This window comes from Ursus arctos, unplaced genomic scaffold, assembly GCF_023065955.2.
Source record: "Ursus arctos isolate Adak ecotype North America unplaced genomic scaffold, UrsArc2.0 scaffold_14, whole genome shotgun sequence".
In the NCBI taxonomy this organism is placed as follows: Eukaryota; Metazoa; Chordata; class Mammalia; order Carnivora; family Ursidae; genus Ursus; species Ursus arctos.
The window spans coordinates 14,028,102-14,041,749 of record NW_026622808.1 but is presented as its reverse complement, the minus strand read 5'-3'; the positions used below and the strand labels follow the sequence as shown (position 1 = coordinate 14,041,749).

Below are 13,648 nucleotides of genomic sequence, written 5' to 3'. Positions count from 1 at the left end.
GGGAGCCTAACTTCCAGCAGGCAGATGAGACACGTGTGTAGTGCCAGCCTGTCAGTCAGGATGCAGGAGGCGGGGCCTAGGGGAGCTGCCCAATCTGGAACCACAGGGGCGTTGCCGGGACTACCGTCCAATCAGAACGTGCGTGGCCGCAGGCTGTCCTATTACGGTGAGGGATCGCGCTCGGAGGCATGTCCACTCAGGGTCGCGGGGCGTTATCTTCGGAACACCATCCAATCAGGTGGCAACGCCTAATTGCAGAGCGGCGGCGCTTCTAGCCCTGCGATTGTATCATCGCAGGACACCGTCCAATTGGGCCCGGGGGGGCGGGCGCTATCTCAGCCTTGCGGACTTGGGTCTTCACCTGCAATTGGGTGTGAACCACGTGTCCTGCGCCGCGCCAGGTGTTGGGTTTGCGTTGCTCTCACCTGCTACAGCCCTGCTGGGAAGACGCGCTGTGAGCTCGGAGCGAACCCGCGGGATGGTGAGTCGCGGGCCCGGGTGAGACCGGGAGGGGCTCGGTCCAACCGGCTGGATCGGGCTGGAAGTGGCGGCGGGTCCCGGTCGCCTAGACCCTGGGGGTCCGGACCCAATTCTCCGCCCTCCGCTGCGGGTGGGGTCCCGGCGTCCGTCTCCTCACCTCGTGTGGTCCCGCGGCTGCCGACCCGAGTCTGTGCTGTGGGCCGCGGGGTGGGGTCCCGGCGTCCTGTCCCCTCTCCTCGTGGGGGTCCCGCGGCTGCCGACCCGAGTCTGTGCTGTGGGCGCGGGGTGGGGTCCCGGCGTCCGGTTCCCGCGTGCGGTCACTGGAGGTCCTGATTCACGTCTCTGCTCTCGCCTGTGGGGTGGGTCCCGGCGACCCATCCTGCGTGGGGGTCCCCCGGGGTCCTGACCCGAGTCTGTCCCTCGCCTGTGGGGTGGAGTCCCGGCGTGCTAGTCCTGGCCCCACACCAGTTGCTGACATGGTAGGGGGACAGAGGGTGGAGGGGCCCACCTCCGCTTCAGGGTGTGGTTCTGGGTCGGCCCGCGGGCCGTCTTGCACCGACAGCTGTGTCCCGCGCGGCACTGAGGGTTCTGCCCTCCCGCAGCCCTGAGGCTTCAGTAAACGTAGCATGCCGGGTCCTTGTCCATTGCTCTTCTCCATGGAATGTAAGCGTCCGTCGTTAAAGCACCTGCTCGTGCTGTTGTGGGGCTCAGTGTGGGAACGCAGCAGAGGTGGGTCTCCGGACCGTCCTGTCCTCCCGTGTGCTGACGGGGCGAATGCACACAGCGCGGTGGCTGAGGGAGTGGGATGAAAGATCATAAACTCATAGGGGCTCTGCAAATTCAGGAAACGGAGATGTGGTCAATTGTCACTACTGTAAAATTTGTTACCATGAGGATAAAGTTAAAGGATAACTTTTGTGAAAGATGTGAGCAATTTCCACTTATGTAAAACTGTCAGTGCCCAGGAACGTCTCTTCCGACGTGATCCTTGAGCACAGGGCGGGAAGACGGATTCTGCACTTTGCCCTTCACACTCTAGGTTGGGGTTTTTGTCCCATTTAAATGACCCAGGGTGCTGGAAGCAGGTGCCTCGCCTGGGCTGAGGACCAGCCACACCTAAAGCTGGGCCTGGTGGGAGGGGAAGGAAGGGGCAGTGGGGTGTTGCTCCCCTGCGGGCGGTCTCCAGCCCCCAGGACCCCTGCAGAAGGAGCCCTTGATGCCCAGAGAAGCCGCAGAGCGTGGAACAGGAGAGGCACCTGCCCCTGGTGGGGCCAGCTGGGGCCGCCCTGGGGCTGTTCCCTGATGATGGGTTTGGCCTCGGCCATGGAGTTGGTGGAGTTAAGTGGGATTTGTGGAAACTGAGGACGTCTGTGAAGGTCAGACACAGGGAAGGCTCCTTGGGTTCAGGTGCCGTTGGAACGGCGATGAATGCGGAGCTTATAGGGGCCAGAACCTAGCTGTGAGGTTTTCCTCCCTGGTGAGAACTGGGACCTTGGAGGAGGGGCCGTTTCTGCTTGGAGGGGGAGGGGCCCCCGGTGTGTGGAGCTGCAGGGTTCGTTCCGGGAGCTCAGGGTCCCTCCTCCTCCCCTGGCAGCGGCCACCCTGGGCTAGTGTCAGCAGGGAGAGCTTGGCCCCCACTGCGGGACCGGGCTTGACCCTCTGCCGTGGGGTTTCCTGTGCTGTGTGGGCGCAGCCGGCGGCTGACCTGCGCTGGCTCCCACTTGCGTCTGCTCCCGCGTGTGTCCCGGACAGGCTCTTGGCTGCCCGGTGAGTCCGGTGCGGGCGACAGTTACAGCTTTTGTGCCATATTTGCATCTGTAAGATTTTTATTTTCTGGGTTAATCTGATGGTATGAAGGTCTGAGAATGCGAAGAGAATTGCAGAAATAGAGTAATATTTGGATCGTATTAAGATTAAATAGTAAAAAGATAAACAGCATAGACTCTCCACCCAGAAAAATAAATTGCCCTCTGGCATTTGTTAGCACGTCCCTGTTGTCCCCAGTGGTGACCATCCCCTGACTGTCGTTGTTAGTCCTTACAGCATGACCTTCTCATATTTATTACTAAGCGGTGTTTGTTTTCATGTTGTTTTCTTTGAAGTTTTGGTCAATCGATATTATCAATTATACAGCATTAATATTACATAGAAAGGGTTTGCAGTGTCTTAGACCCGTGTATGTGACAGACACTGGTGTGTGAGCCTGTGGGTTGCCTAGTTAGCTCATCCATTTGGTTTTTGGGCCTCTGGTGTTTCACGTAATGCCTTTTGTTTTGATGTGGTAGACGATGGAGCTACAATCATTCTTGCTTTTATCTCTAACTGCAGAGACCATGAATCTTCTTCAAATTGGAGAGAGATTGCTGAGTTGTGGATTGTGGGTCTATAAATCCCTCAGTTATTTCACATTGTGAAAAGTCTCCTTGGGAGTGGACATTTGAATAGGGCCTGACCTTCCTGGTAGAGATGCGGTGCTTCTGCCCGTGGCCCTGACAGTGGGGCCAGGGACATACTGTTGTCAAAGCACTGACCCTGACCCATGCTTGCTTCTCCACGGTGAGGGGCGAAACCCCAGAGGCTGATTCCCTGGCCCTCCTACCGTCCACATCCTAACGCAAAGCAAACATCAGGGTCAGAACAGATACCCACGTGCAGCAGAGAAACCAAGGAAAGAGGATACTGCAGGCTGCAAACTGGAGGGGGAATCAGCCAGTGGGGAGAAGTGGAAAGCCCAGTGCTACCGAGAACTCTTCATTTCTTCCCTCGTGGTCTTTCTGGAATTGCCTCCATCTGTTTTACTTTTAGGCATATACGAGCCCTACAATGTGTGTTGGGCTGACATTGTGATAATCAAACAATTCTTAGGGTTACAAGACAAGAAAGAGCTCTTATGAAGAGCTCAGTTGCGGCTGGTATCAGGTCTGTTCTGCCAGAAAGACTGCCTTTCTCGTCTCCCTGGGTGGATTCCTTTAGCTTTCTGCTGTCTGACCTAGCCTCTGCTTTGCTCATCATTTTGAGAGATGTTTTCACTGAGTGTAGGCAGTTAGTTTCATGTTTTAAAATTGAGATGTAATTTCAATACTATAAAACTCACCATTTTCAAGTATCCCACTCAGGCACTTCCCATCTGGTCTGAATTTATCAGGATCCTAAGCTCCAGAGAGCATCTACTTCTTATGTACAAACTTTTCACAAAAGTCTGACAGGTGACAACATACGAACCTGAAATAAGTTTACAAAACAGAAGTAATGTGACTCATCTGTTAGACGACTGTTAGAGTCTTCTGACTAACCCAGGACCCTGGGTGTGGAGCAGCCAACTGACGTGTTTCCTGGCCCCCATTCCAGCCTGGGGGACGTTCTTGCCGTGGAGGAAAGCTGTGTGGCTCCCGGGGGTCCCTGCTGCAGGGAGCATGTGAGCGGCCTCGGGGGTCCCGCAGGAGCTCAGGGCGAGGAGGGAGCCGGGCCATTCGGGAAGAGGCGGTGTGGGTCAGAACACGGGCTTAGTGGGGGAGGTTTTTGCAAAAATAGCAGAACTTCAAATATGTTTTAAACAGTATTTTAATCTCAAACTATTTGGAACCAAATGTGTTATCAATAACACAGCCTGTAAGGTTGCAACTGAAGAGAACGTGAATTTGGATAAAAATTAGTATTTCAAATGAAGGAAAGACTGGTGACTTCTGAACTTTCGTCCCTTCAGAAAGCTCGCAGGAGCCTGATGAGCCTGTTCCCGAAAGGCCAGAACCCCAAGAAGAGGTGTCCCCCCGCACAGGGGTCTTGAAAATGCAACAAGGGCGTGTGTCTCTGTGGAGGAGGGAAGACAGTGTGAAGGAAAGGAACCCGGGCCAGGGCCTGACATCCCGGGAAGCCTGGGGCACTGGTGTCGTCGGCTGCCATCCAGGAAATCTTGACTGTCCCCTCGCACGCGGTGTGCAGGGCAGGCAGGCTGTGCTGTGAGTCTAGACGTGTCACCTGCATCCAGGAGCCCCTTCCGTGGAGCGTGGCCACACCAGGGTCGGGGGCAGATCCTGACGGGGGCCCTTCCAGCGCGGCTGGAGAGAACCTGGAGGTGACTTTTCAGGGGAGGAGACTCCAGGTGGCCGGGGTGCCGCTGTCGTCTCCCTCCGCTGGGCGGGCGCCATGAAGGTCGCTCTCCCAGAGCTCGGTGGTTCTGAATCGAAGCCACCAGTCTTCTCCAGTATTGAAGCCTAGGGCGTTTTGTCTGCTGCAGGTCAGAGGAGGGGGGCCAGGGCCGTGGACGTCCTGTGAGGTCTCCGTGGTGGGAGTGGGGGGGCTCCGGAGGGGAGGGAGTGCGGCTGGGAAGGACCGACCATGGGGCTTGCAGACACCGTGTTCGGGGGGAATCTCTGCACAGCGTGTCAGTTGAGTGTCAGTAGTGACGTGTGTCCCGCTGGGTCCGAGGACCGAGGGTGGTGCGCACTGGGACCGTGTAAACGCGGCCACACAGAACAGAGCTGCTAAGGCCCTGGCTGGTGACACGGGCGCCCTGGTCACAGTGATGCGTGCGAGCTGTTCCCCAGGTAGAGGTGACGTTTGCTCAGAGAATTGCAGCCACAGGACACGCACGGGCTGTTGACACCAAAGGCTTTGGTGCAGTGAGAAAACCTACAAACCGTGCCTAAAACATCCCGCCCTCCCTGACGGAGGGAGCTGTGTGACACCCATTCGTGCAGACAGGCGTCCCTGGACTGTCGGTGCACAGGGGGGACCTGGCAGGTGCGCACTCTGTGTGGCTTATTAACGTTTCCTTGCTGGTATTAGTTCATGAACGTTATCACTGTGTTGTGGGGGCTGTGGTTTAATGCACGACAGGTGGTGAGTAGTGGGAATCGTAGAATTTTTGTTGGGGCCAGATTGTTATTTGGTTCAAACCAAAGTTCTCTCTCTTTCTCTTTTTTAATTTTAATTTTAACTTTTATTATTTTTTTCAAAGATTTTATTTATTTGACAGAGAAAGAGAGCGAGCACAAGCAGTGGGAACAGAAGGCAGAGGCAGAGGGAGAAGCAGGCTCCCACTGAGCAAGGAGCCTGATGCGGGCCGGATCCCAGGACCCCGGGATCATGACCTGAGCCAAAGACAGACGCTTAATGACTGAGCCACCCAGGCGCCCCTAAAGTTCTCTCTTTCTATTGATCCAATAATTATTAGATTTCCTGTATTGTTTTTCCCTCTCTGAGGCCAGTTACTCGGTATCTTTTGTCACTTTTTCCCAATTATCATTTGGGAGAGCAACCCTTTGGACCAAGGCAAATATTTGGTTATTGGTCTTCTTGAGAGTAGTGTTTTGTGGAACTATCGGTGAGGTGGTTTTTTTGGGGTCTCCTGGGAGTTGAGTCTGGGGCGCCCACGAACCTGAGGAATAGCCAGAGCAGCCAGCAGAAGTATGGCACCTTGTAAATTTTGGATATAGGAGCCATTTCAAATTTTATCCGCATTGGAGTTAAGGAAATCACAAACTCTGTATAATATTCCCAAAGTACCAACCACCCCAAAGGCACCCCGACTATTGGCATAGTTTGTGGTTGTCCCCTTAGTGAGAAGGGGGGATAACTACGCCTGGGGCGAAGTGGTCCCGGGGAAGGGCTGCCTCAGTGACTTCAACAAGGAGCTGCAGGAGCGTACCCCACGCACGCGACACCCACGCCTTTCCAGAAAACCTGCTGTAAACCGTGCAGCCGTGCGCTGGGTAGCTTCCCGTGCGCTGCCCCGTCCGACGGTGACCTGTCACCATTGCCACGTTAACTCAAGCTGGAGCGGATATAGTTTCCCTTCCCGTCCTGGTCCTTTGAATCGGAAGAGTATGATCCTGGTTCAGACGCTTAGCAAACACAGCGGTGGGTAAAGGCTACTTGAGTGGATTCCATGTCTTAAAGGAAGACCGGGATCTTCTCTGAGGACAATCTGGAGTTGACTGTCATTGGCATGAACAGGCTCGGCAGGCTCTGTATGCAGCCCTGAATTTTGTTCCAGTCGGCAGCCTTAGGAAAAGCTACTGTAATGGCTTGGTAGAGACTCCAGTGTGGGTTCTAGTGTCTCTCCAGAAGTTAGGAGCCTGTTTCTCTCAATCCCTCTCCGGGAGGTCCCACCAGACCGGCTTCGTCCAGTCTGGCCCTCACCAACACGCATGTGGGCTAATTGATATGCATCTGAGAAACCGGGGTTGTAGGTTTGAATGACTATGTTAAATTCTTCACCAGACCTATGGGGAGCCTCCGTCACTGTGGGAAACTTGTTAACTCCGGCTGGCAGTTCAGCTTTCCTCCAGGGTATGTAGGAAAGTGGGTTTGTTTGGACCCTCAGAAGATTTAATTTTAAAGGAGCAGGTTTTAACAGGTTCAGGAGAGGAAGGATTGGGGCGTGATTCACGGGAAAGGGGGCATTCAGAGGGAGGAGAGGAAGAGGGCCCTGGAGGCCTGGTCTGCACACCAGGTCTGCACCTGTCTGGGGACAACGAAGATGGGGGAGGGGAAAGAGGCTCAGAAGCCCTGTTGATAGCGTTCAGTGGTGTGTTTGCCTCTGTGACTGAGAAATGGTATTTTGCAGAGAGGCAAACATGGGGTCCTGAGAGCATCTGGAAGCCTCCAAGGCACTGATTAGAGTAGGCACCCCTTTACTTTTCGTTTCTGTTTGTTCTTTGGAGGTACAGCTTTCTTACTTAATTTTGAGGAAAACAAGTTTGGGGAGGCTGGATGTTGCCCCGAGTGGCCTTTGAAGCTCCAAATTACGTTCGGTGAAGTCCATTTACTTACACGTGCATATGAGGAGGGTACAGGTTTTACACATAAAACTGGCCGGGGGTCCTGGAAGTGGGGGTGCCGTTGAAGCATGTCTCGGATGATGTCCTCTACAGCACAGTCCCAAGAGGAGCAGCCTGTCTCCAAAGGGAGTCAGACCAAAGGCCAGCGCAGTTCCCTTAGGGACAGTCCTGCCTCCAAACAGGTGTCCCCTCAGAGGCCAGCCACATTTCCAGCGGCACGGTTCCAGCAGGGTCAGTCTGGCTCCAGGAAGGAGTCAGGCCAAAGACTCTCAGAAGAAGGAAAATGATGCAACCATTTCCAGGTGAACTCGTTTCCATTTCCATTTTGCACCAGGGACCTGTGTGACAACGGCACACACGACGCGTCCCATTCATAACTGTGCCCTTGTCTTCAGAACACAAGCCAGCTTCTGTCTGAACCCGTCCCCCAGACTGCCCTCTGGTCGCCCCAATCCGCGTGTCTCTGCTTTAAGTTCCCGTGAATTTGCTCTTGGTCAACACGAACTAAAAGGACCAACAACCAAAGTAACTTAGAACTTCAGTGGCCATTACGGAGAACTTCTGATCCCCTCAAACTTGTTTTTCTCAAACTTAGAAAGCCCTAGATTCTAAAAGACAAACATGCGAAAAAGAGGGAAAAAATACCAAATGGATGCCTATTTCATTGGTGCCTTGACGCTTCCAAACGTTTTTAGGTTTCCAAGTTTGCCTTTTTGCAAAATGCTATTTCTGAATTAACAGAGGCAAGTAAACCATAGAAAGGTGCCAGCGTGGCTTCTGAGCCTCTTTTCCCTCCTCCCCCATCTTTGTCACCAGACACGCTGGGTGGCAACCACCTGCGGCTCCGGCCCCACCTCCAGTGCCCACTAACTCTCCTAGAAAACAAAAGGCCACTAGAATTCTTAACTTCCAACTCTGGCAAACGAAGTCCCCTAAACAGAACCAGAAACCTCCTGATATCCCTGATGACGCAAAGAGCCAGGATATTGAAGCAAGCTTGTGACAGACGTAAGTGCTCCATCCGGCCTTTCCCACGTCCTCCTTATTCCCAGTGTCGGGGCTCCGGGGAACCACAGGGGCTCTCCCCAGTCCTCCCTCGTAAGCAGCTCAGAGAAGCCACTGTCCACACTGGGACTCAGTCTCGGCCCTTGATGACTCTGGAGCTAGACTCCTGGTGGCCACCCCGCTGCCCGTGGCTGGACTGACACAGCTCCAATAGTGGGGCCGCTAATGAACCTGTACAGGTCCTGTCCCTCAGCCTAGTCCTTCCGTCTAGGCCCTTGGAGCGATGTTCACCCCCTTCTTAGCTACTTCTCTATTCCTGTGTGGAGCTGAGATTTCTTAGGAAAGTATCACACTGGAATTTCCTTCTCTCAAAGGGGAAACAATTCTAGAATTTGACAGTAGTAATCACAATCACCAACAATGGGGGTAAAGGACATTTCAGCATCTCTCATTTGCTCCATATCTGACACACTGATACAGTCTGGGGATACTGACCGTTTGTTCCTTGAGATCAGCTACCATCCTCTCTCCGGGCTGACACTGGCAGAACCCACAGCGCGCCTCCCGTCAGATTCGGACAGATCCTTCAGGAGTTCTCCCCGGAAGGGGCGCCTGGGTGGTGCAGTCGGCTAGGCCCCCGGGTTTGGTTTGGGCTCAGGTCCTGATCTCAGGGTCGTGAGATGGAGCCCCAGGTCGGGCTCTGCGCTCCGCACACAGTCTGCTTTAGAGTCTCCCTCGCCCTCTGCCCCTCCCACGCCTGCTCTTCTCGCTCAAATAAATAAATCTTAAAAAATAGTTCTCCCCCGAATCAATACCCTATAAATACAGCAGCTCTTCAAGGCATCAAACCATAATAGAAGATTCTAAGGCTCGGGGCCTCACCATCCCCTGCAGCAGTCCCTGTAACACCCTGATCTTACTGCGACAAAACCCAGTCGTCAAGGAGTTTGTCTAGGATCCCCGAGCAACAATCACGGTGTTCCCCTCAGCGCTCCATAGGCTACAAAGACTCCGAGAAAGGACAGGCCGTAAAGCCTGAAGACCCTGAAGAAAGCCTGCAACGGCCAAGAGCTCAAAATGCAGAAGAAAACTCCCCGTCAGCCTCCAGGGTGGGTGAGAAAGCAGTGAGTCTAGTCCGCTCTGCGGGTTCTGGTACCTGTTCGCTCACCAGCCTGAGTCTTTAAGGGTCCCCCGCACCCCCTTCTGACCACCAGATAATAGAACCATAAAAAATAAACGTGCTAGCTATTTTACCAGCAACACAATGGATTTATTTGGAAATAGCAGAGAATTGCAATTGGGGACAAGCCAGGTACCCCAAAGCAGGCAAGTGCGGGGAAGTTGGGAGGGGCTGTTCTAAGAGAAGTCCGGGAGAGTAAACGGAGTGTAGCGGCTTCTCATTGGCTGAGCTATGATGGCCTCCCATTGGCTGGGCTGTTGCCAGGGCGGAGGAAAACTTTCTCACTGCAGCTGGGGGCCGTGTCTGCACTCAAGGTCCCTCTCTCCCCATTAGGTCCAGCGTTGAGAAGTGGTAGGGGGTTAGCGCCCCTGCTGTGGGCCTCCCTACTTCAGGCTCAAGGTTTCCTTCCATTTTCACAAAGGTGCACACCCAGAAGGGGAAGTTCTGGGTTATATGGTAACTCTGCGATCAACTCTGAGAAACCACGACATTTCCCACAGCGGCTGCACCATTTACATTCCCACCAGCAGTGTGTAAGGGTTCCTGTTTCTCTACATCTTTGTCAAATCCTATTTTTCATTTCTTATTGAACTGTAGCATTCATGGTTGGTACGAAGTGATATCTCACTGTGGGTTTGATTTGCGTTTCGTAAGTGACCAAATGCAATGAACATTTTTGAACAGGGTTGGCTTGTTGAATTGAAAGCTTTTTCGTTTTGAATTCTAGACCCTTATCAGATAAAGGAAATTTCAATAAATTGATATGTATAGATCCTATATACTTATGGAGATGATTAGTGAAATTCCTGCACATGTTCATTTGAATATATTAAGGGAAAACAGTTTATTTCCAGGTGTGATCATGGCCTTTGGGTTATGCTGAAAAATTACATTCCAAAATATTCATGGATTAAATAGTAGTATCTGAGAGTTTCTTCAAAATTACCTGGTGAAAAATGATGGGGTGGACTGGACATAAAACCTGATAGAAATGTGATAAAAGCAGGTCATGAATATATAGTTTTATTATGCCCTTCAGCCTACTTTGCCCCACTTTTTATTGCATAAAATACACATAAAATTATCATATTAACTTTTTTCAGTGTAAAGTTCAGAAGTTTTAAATACATTCGCACTGTTGTACAACCATCACCACCATCCGTCTCCAGAACTCTTCATCTTGTAAAACTGAAACTGTTCCCACTAAACACTGACTCCCCACCCTCCCAACCTCCCCCCAAATCCTGGCTCCCACCATTTTACTACCTGTCTCTACAATTTTGACTACCCTTAGTCCCTCATACATGTGGAATCATACGGTATTTGTTTCTAATTGGTTTATTTCACTTAGGATAATGTCCTCAAGATCCATCTGTCTTATCACACATTGCAATTTCCTTCCTTTTTAAGGCTGAAAAATATCCCACTGTGTGGCTGTACTCCGTTTGGCTTATCCAGTCATCCGTTGGTGGACATGTGAGTTGCTTACCCGTTTTGGGCTTTGTGCATAATGCTGATATCTCTTCAAGACTCTGCTCTGAGTTCCGGTGGGTAGATACCCAGAAGCGGAATTGCTGCGTCATCCGGTAATTCTTTTTTAAATTTTTGAGGAACCACCAGAGTATTTTGCACAGTGGCTTTACCATTTTATCCGCAGTGCACAAGGGTTCCAGTTTCTCCACATCCTCATCCACAATTATTTTCTGGTTTGCTTTGTTTTGTTGTTAGAAGCAATCCCATTGGGTTTGAGGTGGTACCATATTATAGTTTTGATTTGCATTTCCCTAATGATTAATGATGTCATGTGTTTTTAAATGTGCTTATTGGACAGGTATATATATTCTTTAGAGAATGTCTGTTGAAGTCCTTTATTTTCAAACAGGTTTAGTTTTTTTGGGGGGTTGTTGCATTTTAGACGTATATATTCTTTGGATATTAATCTCCTCAAATATGTGGATTTGCAAGTATTTTCTTCCATTCTGTGAGCTGACGTCTTACTGTGTTGACTCTTTTGATGCACAGAATTTTAAATTTTCATGAAGCCAAATTTGTCTATTTTTTTCTTTTGTTACTTGCGACTTTGGTGTTATAGTTAAGAAATCACTGCCACGTCCAATGTTAGGAAGCTTTTCTCCTGTTTCCTTCTAAGAGTTTTATTGTTTTAGGGCTTACATGTAGGTCCTTGGTCCATCTTGAGTTATGTCTGTATATGTTATTAGGTGAGGGTTCCACTTCATTCTTTTCCATGTGGATGTCGAGTTTCCCAGCACCATTTACTGAAATGACTTTCCTTTCCCCACTGAATGGTCTTGGCGCACTTGTCAAAAAATCAGTTGACTAGGGGCGACTGGGTGACTCAGTCGGTGAAGCATCTGCCTTTGGCTCAGGTCATGATCTCAGGATCGAGCCCCACATCAGGCTCCCTGCTCAGCGGGGAGTCTACTTCTCCCTCTCTCTCTCTGCCCTCTCTCTCAAATGCATAAATAAAATCTTTAAAAAAAACCAGTCGACCATGTATGCAAAGGCTTACTTCTGAGTTCTCTGTTCTGTCTGATTGCTCTGTGTCTGTCTGTGTGCCACATCGTTTTGATTATACCTTTGTAGTAAGTTGTAAGCCAAGAAGTGGGAGACTTCCAGTTTTGTTCCTTTTGAAGATTGTTTTGGCCATTTGGGGTCCCTTGAAGTTCTTTATGAATATTAGTATGCATATTTCTGTTTCTGCAACCAAAAGCCATTGGGATCATGATAGGAATTCCATTGAATCTGTAGATTGTTTTTGAGTAGTATTGGCATTTATTTATTTTATTTTTTAATAATATTTTTTTATTATGTTATGTTAGTCACCATACAGTATATCCTTAGTTTTTGATGTAATGTTTCATGATTCATTGTTTGCATATAACACCCGGTGCACCATGCAATATGTGCCCTCCTTACTACCCATCACCGGCCTATCCCAGTTCCCCATCCCCCTTCCCTCTAAAGCCCTCAGTTTGTTTCCCAGAGTCCATAGTCTCTCATGCTTCATTCCCCCTTCTGCTTACCCCCCCTTCATTCTTCCCTTCCTTCTCCTACCGATCTTCCTGCTATTTCTTATGTTCCATAAATGAGTGAAACCATATGATAATTGTCTTTCTCTGCTTGACTTATATCGCTTAGCATAATCTCCTCCAGTCCCATCCATGTTGCTGCAAATGTTGGGTAATCATTCTTTCTGATGGCTGAGTAATATTCCATTATATATATGGACCACATCTTCTTAATCCAGTCATCTGTTGAAGGGCATCTCAACTCCTTCCACAAATTAGCTATTGTGGACAATGCTGCTATGAACATTGGGGTGCATATGGCCCTTCTCTTCACTAAGTCTGTATCTTTGGGGTAAATACCCAGTAGTGCAATTGCTGGATCATAGGGTAGCTCTATTTTTAACTTTTTAAGGGACCGCCACACTGTTTTCCAAAGTGGCTGTACCAGCTTGCATTCCCACCAACAGTGTAAGAGGGATCCCCTTTATCCACATCCTCTCCAACATTTACTGTTTCTTGCCTTGTCAATTTTTGCCATTCTAACTGGCGTAAGGTGGTATGTCAATGTGGTTTCGATTTGAATTTCCCTGATGGCTAATGATTTTGAACATTTTTCATATGTCTGTTAGCCATTTGTATGTCTTCATTGGAAAAGTGTATGTTCATATATTCTGCCCATTTTTTGATTTATTTGTTTCTCGTGTATCGAGTTTGAGAAGTTCTTTGTAGATCTTGGATACCAGTCTTTTATCTGTAGTGTCATTTGCAAATATCATCTCCCATTCCGTGGGCTGCTGCTTAGTTTTTTTGACTGTTTCCTTGGCTGTGCAGAAGGTTTTTATATTGATAAAGTCCCACAAGTTCATTTTATCTTTTGTTTATCTTGCCTTTGGAGATGTGTCATGAAAAAAGTTGCTGTGGCCAATGTCAAAGAGGTTGCAGCCTATGTTCTCCTTTATGATTTTGATGGATTCCTGTCTCACATCGAGGTCATTCATCCATTTGGAGTTTATCTTTGTGTATAGTGTGAGAGAGTGGTCAAGTTTCATTCTTTTGCATGTAGCTGTCCAATTTTCTCAGCACCATTTATTGAAGAGACTGTCTTTTTTCCACTGGATATTTTTCCTGCTTTGTCGAAGATTAGTTGCCCATGAAGTCGAGGGTCAATTTCT

At 50.0% G+C, this 13,648-nt stretch overlaps 1 long non-coding RNA gene across 1 annotated transcript in view; it reads left to right on the top strand.

The window, feature by feature from the left end:
• The first annotated feature begins 250 nt into the window (after positions 1-250).
• The window catches only part of LOC125283775 (uncharacterized), a 49,223-nt gene continuing 35,825 nt past the window's right edge, over positions 251-13,648 (top strand). The window contains exons 1-2 of the long non-coding RNA XR_007191769.2: positions 251-481; positions 10,858-10,923. This is a non-coding gene — a long non-coding RNA (uncharacterized LOC125283775). The remainder of the gene's footprint in view (positions 482-10,857; positions 10,924-13,648) is intronic.